Consider the following 25,120-nt stretch of genomic DNA (forward strand, 5'->3'; position numbering starts at 1 on the left):
TCATGCCACCCTCTGGCCCACCCATGCCACCCTCTGTTTCATCACCACACCCTCTGGTTGTCCAGTGTACATTATTTTCGGCAAAGCAAAGCACACCTTCCCTGCCTCAAGTGACCTGAATTAATTTGGGGCTGATTAATGTGTCACAGAATATTTTTTTAGCTGGCACCTGCTTCCTTAGTGCGCCCTGATTAGTGATCTTTTGCACTTGCTAAGTGCTTTCATTGTTGCAAAATTAGTTACAACACCTGCCCTGCCCCAACTGACAATAATGAATTAGGGGCTGATTAATGGATTTTAACTTCCAGCCTGGCTCCTGCTTGTCTCCCTTAGCTGTAATTCAGGACCTTTGTGGCATATGTGTAACTATTCTGAGGTTCAGAGCAGGGTCACATAATAGTTTCAACTGGCAACTGAACTCTGGAGGGGCCCCTCAGGAAGCACTACAGGAAATGGCTACTAATGATGAGCCTGAACTTTTGAACCTGGTAAGTAGTTACTTTCAGTTTTGCTAAGATCGTATTTCTGCAATTTTGCACTTATTCGCGGGGCGCGAACTCACGCGAACAGTGCGAGCAGTGCGAGCAAAATCCGCTGCTCGCGGATTTGCGGATTTTGCGGGAGATTCGGGAATCTCGCGGATTGCGGATTTCCCGAATATCCGCAAAATCCGCGAGCGGAACGGATTTTCCGCCCATGCCTAAGGCTGGCACAAGCGGCAAATTGGCCCGAGGATCGGTGGGGCCAATATCTGGGTCCCCTCCTCACCGGAGACCTACAGGCGGCCTATCAACAAGCCAACATCCAAGGCAACAACCCCTATGCAGATATAAAGAAGTGCATCCTAGAGCGCTTGGGGGTAGACGACGACACCTACCGAGTGAAGCTTAGACAAGCTAAGGAAGGGCCGCAAGAAAATCTGCGTGCTCTTTCCTTCCGCATCAAGGACCTCGCCAACCGGTGGCTTAGACCGGAAAACTCCACCAAAAACGAGATATTAGAGAAAATCTATCTTGAACAGTTTTTGAACTCTTTGCATCCCGCCACTCAGAGATGGGTTCGGCAGCATACGAGGTTGACTCTAGAAACTGCAGTGGAAATAGCCTGTGCCTATGGTCGTGCTCAGGAACTACAACGCGGTAAGGAGGAAAACCCGCACCGACCACACAACCCCACAGCCAGCCGTCCAACACGTCCATTGCCCTCTCGAAGACCTGAACCTCCTCCTCTCTTACATTCTCCAGTCCTATATCGTCCCCCCAATCCCGGACCTCAGTGCTATCATTGTGGCAACTTTGGACACATAGCCCGCATGTGTCCTCAGAAGGAGGTACCCATGGAAATCGGACTGGTTCGGAACTATGTTTGCAACACGCCAAGGGACACTCCTCCTCCGTTTCATTGCCCCGTGTCCATTGAAGGACAGGAAATGCTGGCCCTCGCAGATACCGGGTGCCGACAAAGCGTCCTTCGTCCGCAAGATTTGGTTCTTCCCCACGGATCACCAACCGGAACAGTGGCCATACAGTGCATACATGGCGATACTAAACGCTATCCCACCACACAAGTCTGGGTTCAACATCCCGGGGACCCGGGAACCCACCTCACGGTCGGTCTGGTACCGGCGTTACCCGAACAAGCGATATTAGGTAGCGATTATCCCGGACTCCCGACCCTTCTCCAGGACACTACGGACTCCCTGTCACAATGGTGGAAAGAAGCCCCTTACCCTCAGGGTCCATCCTCTCCGTCCAAAGAACCGAAACCTCACAAATCAAAAAACCAGAAAACACAGGAGAAGAAAAACCCTTCCTTTGCCTATCCAGTGAATGTAGATGACCCACCATGGCAAACCGACCAAGAGTTCCGTGCCGCCCAACAGGAGGACCCGCTCCTGCAAGAAGCATGGGGAAGGGCCTTAGAACAGGAAGACCCCACACAAGTAGGTCCTTATTTCTTTAAGAAGAGGGGGTTGTTATATCGAAAGGGAGGTCCCTTACAATCCGCCCAACTGTTGATTCCCGGTCCCTTCCAAGATAAGGTCCTCTTTGTAGCACATAGTCACCTGTTAGGGGGTCATTTTGGGGACGAAAAAACGAGCCAGACTGTCCTTGATAAGTTCTACTGGCCCGGGGTCCATCAGCACATCAAAACTTACTGTCGCGAGTGCATTGTCTGCTAGAAACACAGCCGATACCGACCCCCTAAGGTACCACTACAACCTCTTCCTCTCATTGATGTCCCATTCACTAGGGTGGGGATGGACATAATAGGGCCCCTGTTACCCTCCCGAACAGGTTGCCGTTACGCCCTTGTCATAGTAGACTATGCTACCCGCTTCCCTGAGGCCTTTCCATTACGCCAACCCACAGCACAGAACATTGCCAAGGCGCTAATCACACTTTTTTCCAGAGTAGGCTTTCCCCGGGAAATCCTCACGGACCAGGGCACCCCATTCGTTTCCTCCCTACTTAAACAAGTCTGCTCTACGTTAGGAATAAAGCAAATCCAAACTTCGGCCTATCATCCCCAGACGGATGGTCTGGTCGAACGTTATAACGCAACGTTGAAACAGACACTAAAAAAACTGTTAGGCCTGGAGGCCAAAAGGTGGGAGGAAATCCTGCCTTTGGCCCTTTTTGCCATAAGATGTAAGCCCCAGAGCAGTACGGGCTACTCCCCGTATGAACTGTTGTATGGGAGACCCCCGCGCACCTTACTGGATATGGCCCAGGAAGCCTGGGAAGCCGAGCCTGACCGCACCCGCCCTTTGCCAGAGTACGTTAACAATCTAAAGACTCACTTAGCTGAGATAAGAGAGATAGTTAAACAGAATATGGAGAAGGCCCAAAATACACAGAAAAAACAATACGATAAAGGTACCAAGGCCAGGGTAATCGCCGTGGGCGACCTGGTCCTCTTGATGATGCTCTCCTCAGATCAAAAACTCTTGGGCCAGTGGCAAGGGCCCTATACCATTCAACGACAGGTCACCCCCGTAACTTATGAGATAGAACTCGACCCCACAAGAGGTACGTCCCAGATCTATCATGTTAATCATTTGAAGAAGTGGGAGGGACCCCGTCCTGTTCTAATGGGTAGTAGGCCCCCTTTTTCCTTTCCGTTCGACCCCTGTCTGGACCCTGCTTTAACTCCGGTACAGGTCAAAGCCCTCCAAGCAGCCCTGACCCCTGTAATGAAGGTCTTTTCTTCTTGTCCGGGACGCACTACCGTCACCGAACACTCGATTGAGACAGAACCCGGGAAGGTGGTTAGACTGCGTCCCTATCGAGTCCCTGAGGCCCGCAGAGCAGTTATAAAGAGGGAGACCGAGGACATGTTAAAGATGGGAATCATTGAGCCTTCGGTCAGTGAGTGGAACTCCCCTATAGTCCTGGTGCCGAAACCCGACGGCTCTGTCCGGTTTTGTATAGACTTCCGGGAGGTAAACAAGGTCTCCCGATTCGATACATATCCTCTACCCCGAGTTGACGAAATGGTCGAAAGGATAGGGAAGGCCAAATACATTTCAACCCTTGATCTCTGCAAGGGTTATTGGCAGATCCCCCTCCGAGAACAGGATAAGAAGAAGACCGCTTTCTCTACCCCGGACGGTTTGTTCCAATTCATTGTCATGCCCTTTGGGTTGCACGGCGCCCCTGCCACCTTCCAGCGAGCCATGAATCTGGTACTACATCCCCACACAGCATATGCAGGGGCCTATTTGGATGATATAGTCATCTATAGCGATAGCTGGGAACAACACCTCGTCCATTTGCATGCGGTTGTCTCTTCCTTGGGCTCCTTCGGGTTTTCCATCAATCCGGCCAAAACCACCCTGGCCGCCCAAACCGTCCAGTACCTCGGTTTTCTTTTGGGTGAAGGTCTGATCCGACCCCAGGAGTCCAAAACCAAAGCCATTGAGACTCTCCTGTTTCCCCGGACAAAGAAAGATCTCCGGGCGTTTCTAGGGCTCCTAGGTTATTATAGGAGGTTTGTCCCCAACTTCTCTCAAAGGGCCGCCCCTCTTACGGACCTGTTAAAAAAAGCTACACACACCGAGCTAGCCCTAAACCACCCCAGTCCTCTTGTATGGCATGCATTTAACGACCGGAAAGACGCCCTGACCTCCAGTCCTGTCCTTGTAAGCCCTGATTATTCCCGGCCTTTTGTACTCCAAACAGATGCGTCCGATCAGGGTTTAGGAGCAGTCCTCTCACAAATAGACTCACAAGGAAATGAAAAGCCTATATTGTATCTCAGTCGAAAACTCTTTCCTAGGGAACTTAACTATGCTGTTGTAGAGAAAGAAGCCCTCGCAATCAAGTGGGCTGTCGAAAGCCTGAGATACTACCTAGAGGGTAGGGAGTTCACCATTTACACCGACCATGCCCCCTTGGAATGGATAGCCCGGAATAAGGGGCATAACGACCGGGTCCTCCGATGGTTCCTGTCTCTCCAACCATTTCGGTTTCAGACACGCCACCGAAAAGGATCTGAACAAGGCAACGCAGACTTTTTGTCCCGGTACCCCAGTTCTCTCACCGGTACAAGAAAGACAGCCAGGGGAAGGGAATGTGACCCAGTCCCTGTTTCACCCCCGCCTGGACTGTGCCCCCCTGAAACCTTACCGTTGTCAAGGACTTCCCATTCACGCACTTTTAGACAACCCCCTCGGGTCCGTAACAGTGTCAGAGCGAACAGCATGACCCACACTGCCCCGCCCCTCTCTCTGTACCAGGAACCTATCACCGGGCCTCAGGCACCGGAAGTACGTCACCATGAACTCGGAAGTCCCACCCCGGAGGCAGCGACAGCACCAGTGAAAAGTGAACGCCACTGTGAGGACGAGGTCGGAGCATTGTGGCAGGATACTCAGACTGGTGTTGGAGAGCGAGAGGAAGAGCAAGCCGAAGAAGACGAGTGGACGGAGGACTGGTGGAGCCCTTGAGGAGGTGGCTGAAGAGCGGCCGTGGCTCACTGGAGAGCTACGGCGGACCGCGTACCTCCCCAGCAACGGAGACGAAGAACCTCCCGAGACCCTGCAAGCAGAAGATCGTCGATCAGGAAGAACCATCCCACCTCACCGGACTACCTTTACCATCCTGTCTGTTGACTCTTGTACCAATAAAAACCAACTATAGCCCACTACATTCGGCCTCCTTGCCTGATTTTCCGGCCCGCGACACCCCCACGATCACACATATATATTACGTTTTTTCATAAATTGGTTAATAAGAGAACGAGACAGGCCTGGGACAGACCAGGATGAAATGGAAGCACTAAACAGGTGGGGTCAAAATATAGCCGAAGGAAAACATGATAAAGTGAATTGTATAGCTAGTATGTACAAGAAAATAAGGACAACAGTAATAGAAATACACGAAAAAGAAAAAGGAAATGCCTCCTCCGAGGAGGAGGAAGGACCTGAAGAACCAGAAACGACTACCGATACGATAGCGTATGTAGGTAAGGGAACTTACCTTAGGAAAGGCATTCGTCCAGAAAGCAAGAGAGTTTTTCTCTCTGGCATATCAAAACCGAATTCTCCTGAATATCTGTTTCAAGACACTGATAAAATGCTGCGAGAACAAATGGGGTACCATGTACTCAATTCTATGGATGAACAAGAACTAGCCTGGTCAGCAGTGCTATGGGCTGACAATCCTAATATATACGATGATGATACAGTAGCGCAGACATTTCTGAACCTATCCCCAGACGAGCAGAAATTAGCAGGTATATATATGATTCAGCACCTCCTCACATTATACAGAAATAAACATTCTGATCCAGGTCCCTTACACGATACATTAGAAGCACTACTCATGGATAGATGGAGAGGCCTAAGTACCAAGTTAATACAAATAATTCTAGAACAACGGCACAGATACAACACTTTCTTAGGCCCACAATATGTTCCCGCTCCGCCCCCAGAAAGAAAAATGTATCATATGGAACGTCTTGAAAGGCAGAACCCATTACGAGAAGTACATCCAGTTATGGGCACCGATAATACCCTGAAACGTGTGTATGTATACACACCTCTGACTAAGTTAGAACTATTGGAGATGAAGAAACTAATACCCTGTCATGATAAAGACCCTTCAGGTTTTCACAGAGAACTTAAAGACGTGTTACTGATGGGGGATTACACATATACTGATGTTATGAAATTGTTAAAGGTATTGCTGCCTACCGGCATCTACGAGAAACTCAAGGAAAGAGAATGGGAGGTGGGAGACAAAAAGATTATATGGACTGAAATATAAGACGAGGAAAAAACTCGCACCCCAGGGCTAGGCCTTGGGGAGAAAACTAAAGCATTACCAGGTTTAATAGTACAGGTCTTGCCAAGATTACTGACCACTAAAAAGGAAGACTGGGACGCAATCTCAGCCTGTAAACAGAAACACGATGAAGATACTAGTGATTTCTATTCAAGATTCGAGAAATGTTTCATTATTAATAGTGGCCTAAAACCAGGTAGCAAATCGTACCCGCATCTTTTTGTATCAAAGTTAGTCGAGAATTCCCTGACAGCAGTTAAAAACCGTGTATATAAAGTTGAAAGTACATGGCAAGCAAATACGCCATCCCAGATGTTACAAATGTTACAATACCATCAGAACAGAATTAGAGAGGAACAGGATCATGAACAGAGACGCATGAAAGACACAAAAATGAAAATGTTAGTAGCACAGTCGGTTCCAGCCGACGGTCAGAAAAAGGGTGCGGCCCAGACAGGAAATGCAGCAGCTCCCGTTAAAGGGACATGCAATTATTGCAAGCAGCCAGGTCACTACGTACATGAATGCCCAGTCCTGAAACACAATATAGCAACAGGTAAAACTAAAGAAAGACCGCATCCGCCTAGACAAGACCAGGGTCAGCCACAGACTTCACAGAATTCACAGCCTATGCATGCTCCACCACATACAGCACAGACCGCAGCGGTATCACAGCCACAGCCACAGCCCATTGCCGCGACACAGCAAGTCTCACGACAGATGAACCAGTATGCCCAATCTGATTATCCCGATTATCAGCGATACACATGAAACAGCCTAGAGAGGGAGTTTGGCTTGCCTCTTATTGAGATTCCTGTAGATCAAGAGGGTCCTTATGTACACAGTCAAGTATTGGGAAAAGACAGAAAGTTTTTAATTGACACAGGGGCAAGCCGCACAACAATCAGCCATAATGAAGTCCCAGGGGCACCCCTCTCAGGCTCACAGAATGTTTCCCTTGGTTTTTCAGGATAGCCTATTGTAAATGAGGTATCGAAACCAGTCCCCCTGGCTGTGGGTCCATTATCACGTGTTACGGACTTGTTACTTACGAAATCATGTCCAGAAAACTTGTTAGGTATCAAAACATTGAAGGCTCTAGGAGCTGTGATATGTTGTTCTCCGGAAGGAGTTAGACTTTTCCTGCGTGACTTTAAGGGTCACTATGTAATTCGAGAGTTTGATGTCAGATTGAAAAATGTACCGAAACACCTGTGGGCACAAGGCCCAACCGATGTAGGCTGTATGCACATCACACCATACCGTGTTACACTCAAACCTGGAGTTGTTTTGCCGCGAATCAGACAATACAAGTTACCACCCGATGCTGTAGTGGCTTTACTGGAAATCATTGAAGAGCTCATTGCCCAAGGAGTGGTCGTAGAAACCGACTCCAATATCTGTAATTCCCCTATCATTCCGATTCTTAAACGTACTGATCCCAATGCACCGCCAGTATATCGGCTGGTGATTGATTTACGAGAACTGAATAAATGCATTGTTCCACAGTACCCTGTGGTTCCCGACATCTCATCCTTATTGACTGCTATTGATTCAGAAGCAACGTTCTTTACTGTAATTGACCTCAAGAACGCCTTCTTCAGTGTGCCCATTGATCCAGAGAGCCAATACCTCTTCGGATTCAGTTTAAATGGACGAAGTTTCAAATTTTCACGCGCACCTCAAGGATTCACAGAAAGCCCCAGCATCTATAGTCAAGCACTGAAAAGACAACTTGATTGTATCCAAATGCCAGTTAACACTGCCTTACTGCAATACGTCGATGATCTGCTGATCACCGCACGAAGTGAACCCGAATGTGAACAAGCATCACTGACAGTTTTACATTTTCTGGCCGACAAGGGACACAAGGTGTCTCCTTCGAAGCTACAATTCTGTATTCAGCAAGTTGTGTACTTGGGTCACTTGCTGTCCAAAGTGGGGAGACAGCTCACTCCTGACCGTATCCAGTTAATTGTAAATATGCCACAACCCCAGACACAAAAGGAAGTGCGGGCCTTTATAGGCCTCACCTCGTACTGCAGACAATGGATTCCGCAGCATGCATTTCTAGCTAAACCACTCATTCAGTTGACAACACAGGAGGCAGCGACTTCGACTGTCCTTCCTTGGACTCAGGAACATACACAGGCCTTTGAGGAATTAAAGAAAGCTTTATGTCAAGCACCAGTTTTAGCAACACCATGTTACAGCAAACCTTTTACACTTTTTGTTACAGAACGTGATGGTACAGCGTTATCTGTCCTCACTCAAGATCAAGCCGGTTCACATAAGCCTTGCGCTTATTTTTCAAGTACATTGGACTCAGTAGCCCAGGCACTCCCTGCGTGCTTAAAGTCAGTAGCAGCAACAGCCCTAGCAATCAGACAGAGCGACTCAATTGTCTTAGGACATCAATTAACAGTACAAGTTCCACATTCTGTAGAGGTTCTTTTAAATCGAACCCAGACTCAACACTTGACTATAGCACGACTGACAGGTTATGAATTGACGCTATTCCAGCCACACATAGAAATCAGACGCTGCAGCATTCTAAACCCCGCTACATTGTTACCTTCGATTATGACAAATTCAGCCCCGCATGATTGTATAGAGATCATTAATGCAGTAACAAAGCCCCGACGAGACTTAACAGATGTTCCATTGACAAATCCAGACCTGACACTTTACGTGGATGGTTCATGTATGAGAACAAGTACAGGAGAATTAGTGGCCGCGTATGCAGTGACCACTGAAACTGAAGTTAAAGAAACATATCGTATTGATACACTGTCTGCTCAAGCAACGGAGCTCATCGCTCTGACCCGAGCCTGCATACTAGCCAAGAACAGAAATGTTAACATATACACTGATTCCCGCTATGCTTTCGGAGTCGTACACGACTTCGGAGTGTTATGGCAAGAACGAGGTTTTTTGACCTCTCACGGTGCCAAGATCCAACACGGTCCTCTCATTCAAGCACTGTTGAAGCAATACATCTGCCTTCAGGCATATCCATCATGAAGTGTAAAGCACATACTAAAGTTACAGATTCCATTTCCCAGGGTAACGACCTGGCAGACCAAACAGCAAAACATACAGCATTGACTCACACCCAGACAACTGATGTGACAAAGACGATAGTACCGATACATTGTATGACAGTTAGGGATCCCACACTAGATGTAATCGATATTCAGACACATGCTACTGCAGATGAAATAAAGAAATGGACTGAACTAGGAGGGATCCAGACAGATCAGGGTTGGATGACGAAGGGAAAATCTACATGGTTTCTCCCCGACTCTATGGTTCAAGTCATAATAAATACAGCACATAGTCCAGCACATCTAGGAGAAAAAGCTATGTTAGACAGTTTACAGAATCTCTGGTACAACAAACACTTACGAGCAGCAGCAAAACAGAAAGTGCGTACTTGCATGATCTGTTGTCAGTTCAATCCAGGTAAAAGCGTCCCTGTAGAGCAAGGTGGATTCCATCCTCCCGATCACCCTTTTGAAGTCCTCCAGATGGATTATATCCAGATGGACCGTTGTCGAGGATTCAAGTATGTCCTCGTAGTTGTTTGTGCACTTTCCCGTTGGACCGAAGCATATCCAGTCTCAGAGTACACTGCCCCGACCACTGCCAGGCAGCTGGTTCGAGAATTCTTCCCACGGTACGGCTTGCCTCGTGTCGTGTACTCAGATAACGGACAGCCATTCTCATCCGAGCTCATGAAGCAGGTTTCCCTCCTGCTAGGATATCAGTGGAGATTCCACTGCGTCCGACATCCCGAGGCTGCTGGCCTTGTAGAGAGGCATAACCAGACACTGAAAACACGCCTTGCTAAAATCTGTAAAGAGAAAGGGGTCGACTGGATAGTCGCCCTGCCCGTTGCACTGTTCTATATGAGAATGGTCCCCCATTCGAGATCAGGACTATCCCCGTATGAAGTGGTCTTTGGCCGACCACCGAATATGTGGGGGACGCCCATGCCTAAGAAAATAACCGATGTTGATTGTAATATGCTGACAGATTACCTTGCCTCCTTGATGTCTGCACTCCAATCATGTCGTTCACAGGTTGCTGCAGCCTTTCCCGACAACACTGATGTAAAGCCGCACGATGTCCGTCCTGGAGATACGGTGTTAATTCGCAACTTCGACAGGAAAAGCCTTCTGGAGCCCCGCTGGAAGGAGCCGAAGATCGTCCTTCTTACCACGAGGACCGCAATCAAAGTGGAAGGCCGAAAGGGGTGGATCCACACGAGTCATATTAAAAAATGTAATGAACTGTTGCCAGAAACTGACTCGTCCACCCCCTCAAAGGACTGCCTCGATACTAAAGACTTCAAAGTTCCAAAAAGAGAGAAAACTCCCCTAGAGGAGTATCGAACAAAACTCCGATCTAGCAAGTCAGACAGTTTAATTGTTTAAGTCCTCCCCTAGGTGAATCGGTTAAATAGTTTCTGACATGTATCCCCTAGATCGAGATAGAGAGAGAGAGAGACAACTCAAGAAACGTACATATTGTAAATCACTACGCAGTCACTGTATAGTGACATTATTGATTATGTTTTTTCTAAGTCTTCTGATTATTGTTGCTAGTATATTGCTTCCCATATACTACCCTATCTTCAAGCGTGAACAATCTGCTTACAATGTCACTGCCGAACATTCTTTTAGTGAATTACCTCCGCATGAACTATCTTACAGACTTGCGCTGCGCAACAATACATTCATTAGTATGTTACATCACTCCCATCAGACTAATAATGCTACAAACTGTTGGATATGTGGCCGACTCCCTCCCTATCAGAAATACAAGGGAGTTCTGCCCCTCTTTCCGTACCCGTTCACACACAATGGCTCATGTGGAGCATGGTTTAGAATAATTAATTCCTTAGATCCTGATATTGCTGTTTTCAAAGGAAACTGGGTTTGGGGAAACTTGAACTTAGTTCTGCTTAACCCTTCTTATTCTGGCAAGAAGGGACTCCCCATTAGAATAGGAACTGATCTAGAAAATGAAGTATATGGATTAGGTAATTATACAATTAACCTTATGATTCTTACTGTCGAATCCGAAGCTGCACCAGTGCTCCCTGCTATGTCAGTATTACCAGTCACTGGTGATTTATGTGTCAGAAAGAAGGGTTCAGTACACTTAGGTCATAGCACATGTACTACTGTGGTCGAATTCAGTGATCAAGGCAAATCTTCCTTTAGAGCTACTCGACATTCCTACTTTGTTTGTGGCCATACCGCATACATATGCTTACCTCCAGATTGGGATGGTACCTGTTACATTGCATTCCTTCTGCCACCTGTTTTTCTAGCCCCTCCTGATTATCACAGAAATACAAATCTAGTAAAGGATAGACTCCGAAGAGATCTCCCGATTGTCGACTATACTGAAACGGCATGGGAGCAATACACAGATTTCAATAAAGGATTCTTTTTCTTCACAGGCCCCGTCCAAAATAGTAAACTAATACGCAGATTAACTAGAACACTCGAAGCAGTAGTGAATGAAACTGCCTCCGCTCTAGGCAACTTAACAGAGGAGCAATCTGCCATGCGGGTTGTTGTTCTTCAGAATCGTCTCGTTATTGACGTCATCCTAGCCGATAGAGGCGGAGCTTGTAAGGTCATCGGGTCAAGTTGCTGTGTTTTCATTCCAGAAAACGCGCCAACGGTATACCAAGCTATTACACGTCTTCATAAAATTGCAAGTTTGATACATCAGAATCCAGGCACCTGGACTTGGTCCGGTTGGTTCTGGACAACGTTGACTGCTTGGGGATGGAAGATCCTATCCTTCCTAGGCATTGCCCTTGTCATAGTATTCAGTTGCTGCCTGTGCCTACAGTGTGGGCCAGCGATTTGTGGTCTGTGCGCCACATCGTGCATTGCACATTCCAGTTTTCACTCAAAACGCGAAAAGAAGAAAGAAGAGCAAATGATGTTACAAGAACAGACTGATCGATTCATGAGGATCGATATATCATGAAGGGTCCGTAGGGAACAAGGAGGGAATGAGGAAATATAAATTTTATGGTCAAGAAATGTTCCCTAACGTGTACCCCACCGTCTCCATGTACCAGCTTAAAGTGCATGTAATTTCCCTCCTGTGCCAGCTATGAAGACGCAAATACATTTGCGTCCAACGTTAACATGTCCTCTTTCAGATTCACCTTAAATGGATTGAATGTTCCGTTCCTAAGTATGCCATGCCAACGTCTTTTTGTGGTGTACTTTACACGTTTTTCTGCTCAGCTCTGGCGAAGTAGGCCCTGAATTCTGCCATCGAGCCTTTTCCTGCCTTCTGACTCTGAAAGCCTCAGCCCCGGCTGCCTCTGTACCCGTGACCTCTGCCTTACTCCCTGTGCGGCTAACGGCGCTTAGCTCAGCCTGCTGCCTGCCAAGACTGAATTCAACCTTCAAATTATCTGTTCCGCTCCTCGAAAATGCATTCCTACCTACTAGTTTAAGTAAACATCTCCCCAGCTGCAGAGCAAAGGGCCCGGCCTCACTGTCTCCGTGCAAGTAATTCATAGCCTCTGTTACCATGGTAGGCCCATGCCCCCTCGCATCTCATGCAGACACTTAGACGCTTATACACGCACTCACAGTCAGTATAGAACAGCCTCTGCCCAAGAGACCTTTCCCTCTAGATAATATGGTTCCCAAACATCAGATATCAGATATGATATAGGTACGAGTTGATCTGACATGCCAGACTTCTGTCTCTTTCCGCTAGTGTAAATGTCAAGTCTCCTGCACCCTCCAAGTTTCACGTCAATCACACGTCATGCAGCTGCGCGCGCATCCAGACCTCAGATTTCTGCTGACATTGCAAGATTCTGCTAAGTACCCACCTACTCGTGACACTTATATGTGACGTTTCTAGCACACACCTCTATGTTCACGCCCAGTTCACGCCTTCTGATTACGTATTGCTAACACGTGTATGCTTTTATCTTGTTTCTCTCAGCTGTTACGCCTACTGTATTGGTATTCACTATATGCCTTAAAGTATAAAAGCTATGTATTGTCAATAAAATATGGCTCTATCCCTTCCTGCACCCCAGTGGTGGCAGGAACACGATATCCGATCTGGTACCATGACCATTCCTTTTTAAGGAATAAAACCCCTAAGAACTCTAACACCACGGACTCTGCCTCTTTCTTTCCGATTGAGTTATTTTTGTTAAAGTACTTACCTGCATAGAAATTAGGACGGTAAATCAAATATTTACCACAGATGGATGGATGGATGTAAGGATGAAGGATGGATGGATGTGTGAAAAGGTGGGTGGATGAATGATGAATGGATGGATGAAAGGGTGGACGGATGGATGAAAGGGTGGATGGATGGATGAAAGGATGGATGGATGGAAGGATGAAAGGGTAGAAGGATGAAGGATGTATGGATGGATAAAAGGTTGCATGCATGAATGATGTATGGATGTGTGAAAAGATGGGTGGATGAATGATGGGTGAATGGATGGATGAAAGGGTGTATGGATGAAGGATGATTGTATGGATGGAAGGATGAAAGGGTGGATGGGTGAAGGATAGATGGATGAAGGATAGATGTATGGATGTAAGGATGAAAGGGTGGACGGATGAAGGATGAATGGATGGATGAAAGGGTGGATGAATGGATGGATGGATAAAAGGTTGCATGGATGAATTATGGATGGATGTGTGAAAAGGTGGGTGGATGAAAGATGGGTGGATGGATGGAAGGGTGGATGGGTAAAGGATGGATGTATGGATGGAAAGATGAAAGGGTGGATGGATGAAGGATGGATGGATGGATGGATGGATGGATGGATGGAAGGATGAAAGGATGGATGAATGTGTGAAAGTGTGGGTGGATGAATGATGGATGGATGTGATGAGGTCTAACAGGCGCATTTATGGTTGTCAAAAGATGATGATGAGTACCACCAGTTTCTAGAAACTTTTGTCGGAAGGGGGTCCTTACCCCTAAAAAGGTTTTACAAGGGGGTCTCGGCATCAAAAAGATTGAAAACCTCTGGTTTAATCCATCTTTATTTTGCTCACCAAGCCACCCCAGTTCAGACATGGCCAGATGCAAATCAGTCTTGCCCCTGTGCCTCATGGGAACAGTCCTGCCCGAACTGCAAAAGCCATGTCTTCCCTGGACCGCAATCAAGCATCCTAGGACCGGTTTCTGGCTATCAGCTGTCATCAGCCGGGATAGCTTGACTCCAGTGGCGTAGTAAGCAGGGGACCCACGTCTGGGCATACGTTTCCCACATAGGGTGAAAAGCAAAACACACAAGATGATGGACGGAATGTTGCACAATGGCAAAACATTCACCCCCAGTCACAGATCTGGGTTTAATCTATCGTTATTTTGCTCACCAAGCCACCGCAGTTCAGACATGGCCATATGCAAATCAGTCTTGACCCTGTGCCTCATGGGAACAGTCCAACCAGAACTGCCAAGCCATGTCTTCCCTGGACCAGAATCAAGCATCCTAGGACCGGTTTCTGGCTATCAGCCATCTTCAGCTAGGATGGCTTGACTCCAGTGGAGTAGTGAGCACGGGACCCACGTCTGGTCTTACCCTTCCCACATAGTGTGAACAGCAAAACACACAAGATGATGGACGGAATGTTGCACAAGGGCAAAACATTCACCCCCAGTCACAGATCTGGGTTTAATCCATCGTTATTTTGCTCACCAAGCCACCCCAGTTCAAACATGGCCATATGCAAATCAGTCTTGACCCTATGCCTCATGGGAACAGTCCAGCCCGAACTGCCAAGGCATGTCTTCCCTGGACCGGAATCAAGCATCCTAGGACTGGTTTCTGGCTATCAGCCGTCTTCAGCCAGGATGGCTTGACTCCAGTGGCTTAGTGAGCATGGGACCCACATCTGGGCATACCCTTCCCACATAGGGTGAACAGCAAAACAGACAAGATGATGGGCGGAATGTTGCACAATGGCAAAACATTCACCCCGAGTCACAGATCTTGGTTTAATCTATTGTTATTTTGCCTACCAAGCCACCCCAGTGGTGGGCTTGCAGCACTGGTTGTGTCACCCACTGGAGCAGCTTGTAAAGTGTGTCTCAGGCCTGCCATAGCTGAGCCTGTGTGCAGTCTGGTACTGGCATGTTGACTGGGCAAGTGCACCCACTTGCCAGTCCCTAAGCCTTCCCTTTTATACATATTAGTCACCCCTATGGTAGGCCCAAGGGCAGGGTGCATTGTAAGTAAAAGGTAGGACATGCCCTGATGTGTGTGACATGTCCTAATAGAGAATTACAGCCATTTTCGTGTTTCACCATTGCAAGGCTACCTGTTCCCCTTTAGGCCAGAATGGGCAGTTTGATTATAACATCTTATAATCCTAACTAACTCAGGGAACTAGGTAGAAATTCGAGTTTAGTGTGCCTGAACTCAGAATGATTAAATACATTTTTAGTGAAGTTGGTTTTAACATTCTGTGTTTGAAAATACCACTTTTAGAAAGTAGGTATTTTCCTGAATAACTGTCCAAGCCTGCCTCTGCTAGGTTGTGTATTTCTTGTCTGGAGTTTGAGTGACAGGGACTGGGGGATTCCAGGAGACAGGGTGAGTCAGCACAGGACTGAATAGAAAGATCTACATGCAGATGGGAGGGAGGAGTTGCAACAGGGACCTGAATAGGGTTGTGCCTTCCCTCCACAATGCTGGCTCCACCTCCTGTGGTGCGTCTGATGTCCCAGGCCTGCAAGAAGAGAAGGAGTCCTGGAAAGAAAGTGCTCCAGGACCGATCAGAACTAGTTTGAGCTACGCAAAGGCCTCTCTGCCTTCAGTGAACAAAGGGAAAATGAGTATAAATTTTGGGACCCAGACCCAAGAACTTTAGATCACTTCTGAGAATCAAGACAAACCTTTACTGAGGAGAAAAACCAGGAAGCTGAAGGAGGAGACTACCCCTGTGCTGTGTGTTTGGGAGTTGGCCTGCAGTGGTTGCTTCATTGCCAAAGAAAGGAGAAAAGGACTGAGTGTGCTTTCTATCAACTTGAAAAAGAATCTCCAAGGGCTTGAACTAAAGCTTGCCTCCTGCCTGAAGTCTCAGGGATACAAGACTTCATCAACCAGCTCCCCCCTGAATTCCCTTGCTGGGAATTGAAGTGCCTGCTGTTGTGCTGGGCCTTCTGAGAAACTGCGTGTCGCTGGGAGCTGGAAGCACGACGTAATAACTAGAAGCTTGCGGCCGCCGCAGCAGCTGTTGTCGCATCGCCGAAGAAGCGAGCCGCTGCTGCCGCTGTCATTATCACATCGCCGAAGCACGGCCCCTCTGCGGAGAAGCCGGACGCTGCCACAGAGGTTGCCATCTCATCACCGGAGAAGCGCGCCGCAGGGCCTGTTGCGGCTCCAAAGATCATCGAGTCGCTACACGGCAGTTGGGCATGCACGCATCACACCAACGTTGGTGCATCGCAACCAATACGCCATTTTGCCCCATCATACCGGAGAAGAGTATCGCATCGAGGTGCCATCTTGTCTCATCTTACCGAAGAGCAGTAAGAAAGCGATGCACCACCTTCCCACACAGTAAGGAAGCAAGCATCAACTCCCCTGTGCAGCAGCAAGGAACCGACGCATCCACTCCCCTGCGTGTAAGGAATCGACGCATCACATTCTCTGCGACCCTTTTGTTTTCCTTGAGGCACACATTTAAGGTACATTGGGAGTAAAGTGTCGCATTTACAACTTGAGAGAACTGAGCTATTTTACAACATTTAAAGTCTATTTTTGAGTACAGTATTGTAGATTTTTGTCGATTGGTCTTGTGTTAAGTCTTTATAAAAATACTTATTTTTATAATACAACCTGTGTGGTGTCCATTTGTAGTGTTGTCACTGTATTACTGTATGTGTTTACAAATGCTTTACACACTGCCTCTGAGATAAGCCTGCCTGCTCGTGCCAAGCTACCAAGGGGGTGAGCAGGGGCTATTTTAGGAGTGTTGCCCCTTACCCTGACTAGACGCAAAGGTCCCTATTTGTCACTGATACCTACCTATGCCAACTAGAGACCCCCAAATCTAACAGGTTCCAATAGAGAATTGATCCCTGAAACAATGGGGGAACCTGGGGTGGAAATTTCTTCTAATGGATTTTTGACAGAATATAGGAATAGGGTATCCGGGCTTGTTTGGTACAAAGAAAATCTGCTTCCCTCTTGGTGGTATATAGATTAATTCTGCTTCCTCCACCATGTATCCAATCCTATTCTGTAGGGACGTAGAAGGGTCCTTGGTTAGGAGTTTGTAGTTCTTGTCGTCCAACAACTGTTTGCATTCATTTTTGTAGTCTATTTTTATTTAGCAGGACCACAGCTCCTCCTTTATATGCTTGTTTGATCATAATGGTTTCATCTAACCGCAACTGTTTTAGCGTGAGTGATTCTTCTTTGCTCATGTTATGGAAAGTGTCACTAGGCTATATCTTTTCAATATCATTCATCACTGCCTGTTCGAATGTTTGCAGTACCACTGGTGAGGTCGTCATAGTGGGACAGAAGGTAGATTTAATTTTGAAGTTAGTGTCCCCCATCATATCTGGATTTTCCGTAGGTGTTCTGTTATCAAAGAAGGCCTTAAGGTTGAGTTTTCTGAAAAATTTTGATGGTTCACTGTAAAGATGGAATTTGTCTAAATTTGGTGTAGGTACGAAACCCAATCCTTTATTGACTGTGCAATATTCAGATCTGCCATAAGTTGTGGACAGGACAAAATCTGATTGACTTCTTCCTCCGTAAAGGTTAAACCTTGATTCTCTGCCATGATTGCACACCCAAACATTTTTTTACTATATGAAACATTTGGATTAAACTCGCACAGCTGTACGCTGCCAATTACCACTTAACAAAAGAAAGAGAGAGCGGAGGGAACATAGGCACTCAATAAAACATCTTTCAAATGATTTAGGCACAATGATGTTCGAAACATCCACCAAACCGATGTGGATACAATAATGTGCATATTCTATATCCCCAATAAAATTAAATTATTTACTTTTCGAGCACACTGTCACCCAAGGTCATAAAGTATGTAACAGTTTATGGATAGCAGTGAACGCATCATCGTCGGCTGAAATCGAGATCGAGATGTAGAAGCACAGGCTACTGCCTTGTCCTGGCTCCAATCGTTGATGGCGAACCACTCACAGCAGGTATTTTTAGGCCCCTATATTTCCACCCAGAAACCCCTCGCCTTTGGGGTACCTCAGGGTTCAGCGCTGAGCCCTCTTCTTTTCCGTGTATACTCGGCTCTCCTGGCAACCTCAGTCGAGACAGTGTGAGTGTAGTCTCCAATGCTAATGACGCTGATGTTTTCTTTTAAAGATCACTCAGAGCCTACCTTTCTCAACTTTAAGCAATGCCTGAAAAATATCTTGGCCTGGATGTTGGAGAATTGCTTAAAGTTAAAGACCGTGAAAACAGAGGTCTTATTTTTCAGTCAGGGAGCACCACCGCCCTCTAATCTGTGGTGGCCCTCAGACCTGGATTCACAACCTACCCCGGTGGATTCAGACAGAATTCTGGGGTTTAACTTTGACAACGACCTCTCCTGTAAGACCCAGGTGTGCCATGTCTCCTCTATATGCTTCTGGAAGCTAAGAGCATCAAGAACATTTCTTCACTTCCTGCCAGACGTTTGCAGGTAGACTACGGTCCATGCCCTGGCAACTTCCCAGCTGGACTAATCTAATAGGCTCTATCTAGGGCTTCCAGCTAACCTGGTTTGCAGATTGCAAACGATTCAAAACGCAGCAGCCCGATTAATTAGGAAAGTGCCATTTCACAAACATAGTTCCCCACATTTATGGCACCTCCATTGGCTTCCAGTTAATAGGAGGATTGAGTTGAAGGCGCTCACTTTGGCCTACAGAGCAGCCAGAGATCAGGGTCCAGGCTATCTGGAACAGAGATTGCAAGGATACCAACAAGACCGGGTCCTGTGATCAAACCACCTGTGGCTGCTCAAGGTTCCCTGCTTCATTAAGGCCAGGATAGGGGTCAGAGCTTTCGCGGTGAAAACTGCGAAACTCTGGAATACAATGCCCCCACCCCCCACCTCCGCATGATGGAGTCAGAACAGGCCTTTAGGGAGGCCTTAAATACCTGGCTTTTCAGCTTGCCTTAGATTGACCCTCTTATTACCCCGTCTACGAATCTGCAACTTAGTGCCAGGACACCTCTGTTGAGGCAGCCGCGCGCTCTATATATTCAGATTGATTGATTAATCATATGACCTCTTGGTGCTCCTGGATGTTTAGGTGAGGAGGGGTTGTCTTCTGCTTATGGGTTATCACTGGCAAGGGCTATGTGGGTAGCGAGTCTCTACCTCAGTTTAGGGGGCACATGCATGATTAAAAATTGCATTGGCAAAGGGTGCGAATCGCAAAATTCGGCTGTTTGCGAATGCAATTTCATTATTTGGGATGCATCACAATTTTTTTACTTTTCGCAATTTATGAAATTGCAAAATTGCGATTTCTTAAATTGCGATTGCATTTAAGGAATCTCAAATTGCCATTCCTTAAATGCAATGCATCAAACTAAAAAAATTCGCGATTTCGCTAATATGGGGAGCAAATTACCATGAAGTTGACCTTCATGGTAATTTGCAAAAACTTTGAAAAATGCACTAAAGTGCATTTTTCAAAGTTACATTTTACACACACACATGCCCGGGCATGTGTGTGTGCAAGATGTACTTATTGGCAGATTTCAGGGGTGCAACAGGATGTCCTTTTGACACCCCGGCACCGTTGAAATTGCATTTTCAATTAGCGATTCTCTAACTGAGAATCGCAAATTGAGAATGTCTTCCCATTCATTCCTAAGGGCCTCATGCATAGCCTTTTGCAATTCCTTATTAGCGAATCCTTATGTTTCGCTAATCGGGAAGCACAAATGGCATTGTTGATGCATGTGGGACATAGTGTGTATAAACCCAGAAAACACATGTCTCAGCCCTACTTTCTCTGATGCCTTTGTGTCAGAACAGTGTAGATGGGATCCAAGTGTGTGGGTTTTCCTAACCATATATGTCTTGTTGCCCCAGTATCTGAATGTGTCCTTTGTAAATGTGATCTCTATTTTAGAACAGTGCCCTGCCTTAGTGGTGCTGTTTTCCCTTCCCCAATGCCAGTGTACTTCCTATCCAGGTTTTAATAATAATAATAATTATAATACTCATAACAATACTAATACTCTTTTTGGATATACCACATAAAAACACAAGACCTGTAAGTAACAAATCTTATATAGCTACCCACTTTAATTGTATCAGCAAATGCAAAATCTATCAACAGTAACTTGTAACTTATTAAGCCTGTCACTGCATATCATCGTGAATCTGTCTAAGAGTATGTTTTCCATCCCAGTGGGCGTGTTTCATAGTGTAAATGTTTCCTCGTACTAGGGGGCCCATTATGATGTCGGGCGGATTGCCCCCGCCAGCTGGCGGTAGCCACCGCCAGCCTGGCGGGGGCAATCTGTGCGACATCCACACTCGTTCCCCCCCCCGCCATATTAGTATGGCGGGGGGACCTCAGCGGACGGAAAGAACGTCCGCCACTTTTCCGCCCTGGTCGCCTTGCGGCCGGGGCGGACAAGGAATAATATGGTGGCGGTGTCTATCAGACACCGCCAGCCATATTATGATGGTTGTATTTAGGTGCCTTTCCGCGGCAGCGATGCCGCCACGGAAAGGCATGCAGTCTTCACTCTGGGGGCCCCCTGCGGGCCCCCAGAGTGAAGGAGAGGTGGGGGGTGCACACGGGGGTACCTGTGGTAACCCCCTTTATTTGCTTAAACAAAGCGTCAGGCACAGCGCGGTGCCTGCTGCTTTGTTTATGCAAATGCAACAATGCATTTTTAGCATTGTGGCGGGCCCGCCAAAATGCTAAAAAGGCAGGATGTGCCCGCCACTGTGGCGGGCACATCCTAATACCCCCCACGGAACCCCCGCCCTTATGGTGGGTGGTGCCGAATTCCACACAGAATGGCGGGGGGACAAAGTCCGCCCGTCATCCTAATGAGCCCCTAGGGTAGGAGTTTCCACATACATGCTGTGAGTTTCTATCAGTATCAGTGAGCATCCTGTCCCCGTGGAAGCATATCACCTGTCTCTGGGGCAGTGTACTCCTAGGCACAGTGTTTCTTTGTTTGTAATATAGATGTATTTATTGTCCTGCTATCGGTGCACTTCCTGTCCCAGTATTAGTATATTCCATGTCCATGTCTCATTGCAGAACTTCAGCAATACCCAATTGAACTGCCTTGTGGCACAAAGGAGAGTGTGCTCCACCTCCTCGTTGAAAGTCATCAAAGACACACACATTCCACATTTAAAGAAATAGAGAACAAAGCGGGACAATGCTCAACTCCCCGCTTTCATGCACTAGTGATAAATAAAAGATTTGGCTGCTCCAATTTCTCAAGAAGAAGTACTGGGTACTATGTGACAATTTTCTAAGTAACCTGGTGAACTACACAGAAAACAACAATTCCACCGCCATAAAAGCAAGCTATTGGAGGCTAGGGGAACTGGACCAAACCCTGCCTGAAGGTCACAGAGTTGCCACCCAGCACTCGGCGGCCATGATTTAAGACTCAGGTTTCACCAGATTTGCACCCCCCCCCCAACAAATAAAAACGTTATTTTTCAGACCAGAGGAAATTGTGACTCCCTGAACAGAGGCAATATCTTACTGCTGTTATCATCCATTCCCACCCTAACCGGTCGAAGCTCAATGGGTCTCTTGTCAATAGAGTTTATTCGCTCTAAAACACCCTCTGTGGGCGGTGCCACCAAGACATCCTGGAGAACACTCACAATCGCCCAGAAAGTTCTTGGAGTAGGCCTCGACTTTAAGAACTGGGGGATAAATATCATCCCCTGTCGCGCACCAGGAAATACCTCACCCCTGCTTTCACCAGCCCAGGGCAGAGGGTCAGCAGGCTCGCGCAATCCCACCCGCTCTGTTTTAAAGGGGACATGATGCACTCACCAAGTAAGATGAGGGTCCCTCCATATTTACACAGGCAACTTCAGAGCTGTACCAACTCACATTACTCGGAAAAATGATCTGAAGTGGCTCTTCAGAACAATAAATAGTCAACCTGGCAGCCAATGACAGGAAATGGAAAAAGCTGCATCCGCTCAGAACTATGAAGACCCCCTTCGCTCGTCTTCATGGAACATTAACGGCCATCTACAATGTGACATGGCAACTTATGTTTCAATAGCTTGCACAGCCTCAGCATTCTTATTAAACTCTGTCTCATCGGCTATAAACGCAGTCAAGACTTTAACCTCTCTCCAAAACCGGGCAACTGAGATAATAATCATCAAGGCCTACATCCACCCGAAAAGCAAAGCTAAAGCGGGACGACAGCTGGTAAAACAGCTCGTGGTACATATAAGCGAGGGAGAAACTGCGAACATTGACCTCACAGAGGATCTGAGCCTGCATCTGCTGGGCTCCTCATTGGATGACTCTGTGACAACCCAATCTTCCCTCTGGTACATACTGGCGCAAGGCAGAAACTCTCACGGCCGTACTTCCAGAATAGGCATATGCCTATTAGACGATCTAGAGCACCTCAATCTAAGAGCTCTCAATGGCAGGTTCCAGGAAGAAAACCCATCAGTGGCCTCTTTTTATTCCTCTTTTATAAGCGCTAAGATGGACTATACCTCTGTCTCCCTTAACTGGTTCAACAGGTTGTCATGTTCCGCCTAGGAGAGAAAGGTGACAGTTACCATCGTCCTCAAGAGGTATCTCTACTAACAACTGCACCTTTATTCAGCCATTCGACGAGATACCCGATTCCATCTTTACAGTTAAATATAAGATTAAGCTCACACGGTCAACCATAGGGTATCTGTCAAAGTCAGCAATGACACTTCTACAAGCACAAATGGGTACAACAAAATATGCAATAGGATGGAGGAAGTGCTTCACTAGGAGTTTGGCGGAAACATTTGCTGTGCCACTCTAAGCAAAACCCAAAAGAGATGGGGAGCATCCCAAAATCCAATGGATCCAACTAAAGCGAGTCAACAGAACCATAAACAGAACCCTTAGGTCCCTTCAATCAACCCCGAGTACACCAACCTACTACAGACATCCCTTCATCAGCATAAAACAACATGAAAGAAGCTAAAGTAGGCCACCAAATGATCACGATAGGAGAGGAGGTTTGGGTAAAGTTGTTTGCAGATACTAAGCACAATGATGGTACACGACTCTGAGGGCTGATCAATAAGGTAACACGTCCATCACAAGGGGAAGTCACGTCTCACATATCAGAAGACACCTGGGCAGCGTATTGAGGGGACCACCTCAACCATCATCGTGCTGCACACAGCACAGGCCAGGAAACCAGTAAGCCACCGTTGCAGACCCTTTATGACATCTCTTTAAAGAAATGTAGTCTTACAACACCTTCCCCTAAACCACCAACTACACCACAGCACTCTCATAGGTCACCCCGAACAAACTCAATTAGGTGGAAAATGAGAAAAGGCAGGAGAGAGGGGGCCCTAAGTCCCAACAGCATACCCCCGGCAATCTTCAAACAGAACACAGAATTCTGGGCAGAGGCATTAGAACCACTCATGTCTGAAATCAGACTTTGTTGCACAATCCCAGCCTCTTGGAGAGGCTTGATACTCTCCAGTATATAAAAGCGGTTATAAGACCTTTTGCCTATAGTGACAATGTGCAAAAATATTTTGGAATGACACTACTAGAGGAACTCTTGTCCTGGGCAACTGAGAATACAAAAATATCACTCAATCAAAGTGGTTTATCAAAACCTTCACTACGACAACTAACATTTTGGCCATGTCACTTCTCATTGACATGGCGAAAGCCTCAAAAGAATCTCTTCACCTATGCTTAAGAGATTTCAGAGCAGCTTTCGATCATGTGGATCGGGGCAGGCTCTGGCGTAAGCTGGCATGCTGGGGGATTCCCCAGACTCTGCTGGACTTGTTAAAAACTCTCTAAATGGGTGCAGGGGAAAGAACACACCTCTCAAGTCAAATACTAACATGTAAAGGGCTCAAGCAGGGGTGCGTCCTGGCTCCCACTTTATTGAATCTTTTTCCGGCTAACTGGATGAAGGCACTTTGCCTGCAACTCCCATGCCCCAAGGCATAAGGATTTGGCCCTGTCAAGCTTCCTCTATTGCGATGATGTACCTTTGGTCAGTCACACTCAGGTGGGCCTACATCACCTCCTTAACACAACACAGGAATAGTCTGTTGAAAACGGATTGAACGTCAACTTTGATAAGACATGCACTATAATGATCATCAAAAACAGGAAAAAGACACAGATCTAGTCTGGGGCAAGACATGAATTCAAACAGCAACAGAATTCAAATATTTAGCTGTGATTATTGATAAAAACGAGTACATTTGTGCACCAGTAGGACACAATCAAAAGGAAAGGGCTGGAAGTGACGCTAAAGAATTTAAAATAAAAATTGAAGGGCCTAACACTGTCCCCGCTTCTGTGGGTAGTGCAAGCCAATCTTTAGCCAACAATAACATACGTCAGCGAACTCCAGAGAGGTAGGGATGTTAAAATACTATACAGCGCCCTAGTCAAAGAGTATAGAATTATCTTCAGCCTGCCAAAGCATACTTTGCCAGCACAGATCAGGCTGGAGTTTGGATGGCAAAAGCAGTCCTTGGCCAGGAAATGAGGCTTCATACTCTGCTGGGGCAAAATCAAAAAGGCTGCTCCCCGGCCCTCTGAACCAC

The sequence above is a fragment of the Lissotriton vulgaris genome, chromosome 7, assembly GCF_964263255.1.
Source record: "Lissotriton vulgaris chromosome 7, aLisVul1.2, whole genome shotgun sequence".
Taxonomy (NCBI): domain Eukaryota; kingdom Metazoa; phylum Chordata; class Amphibia; order Caudata; family Salamandridae; genus Lissotriton; species Lissotriton vulgaris.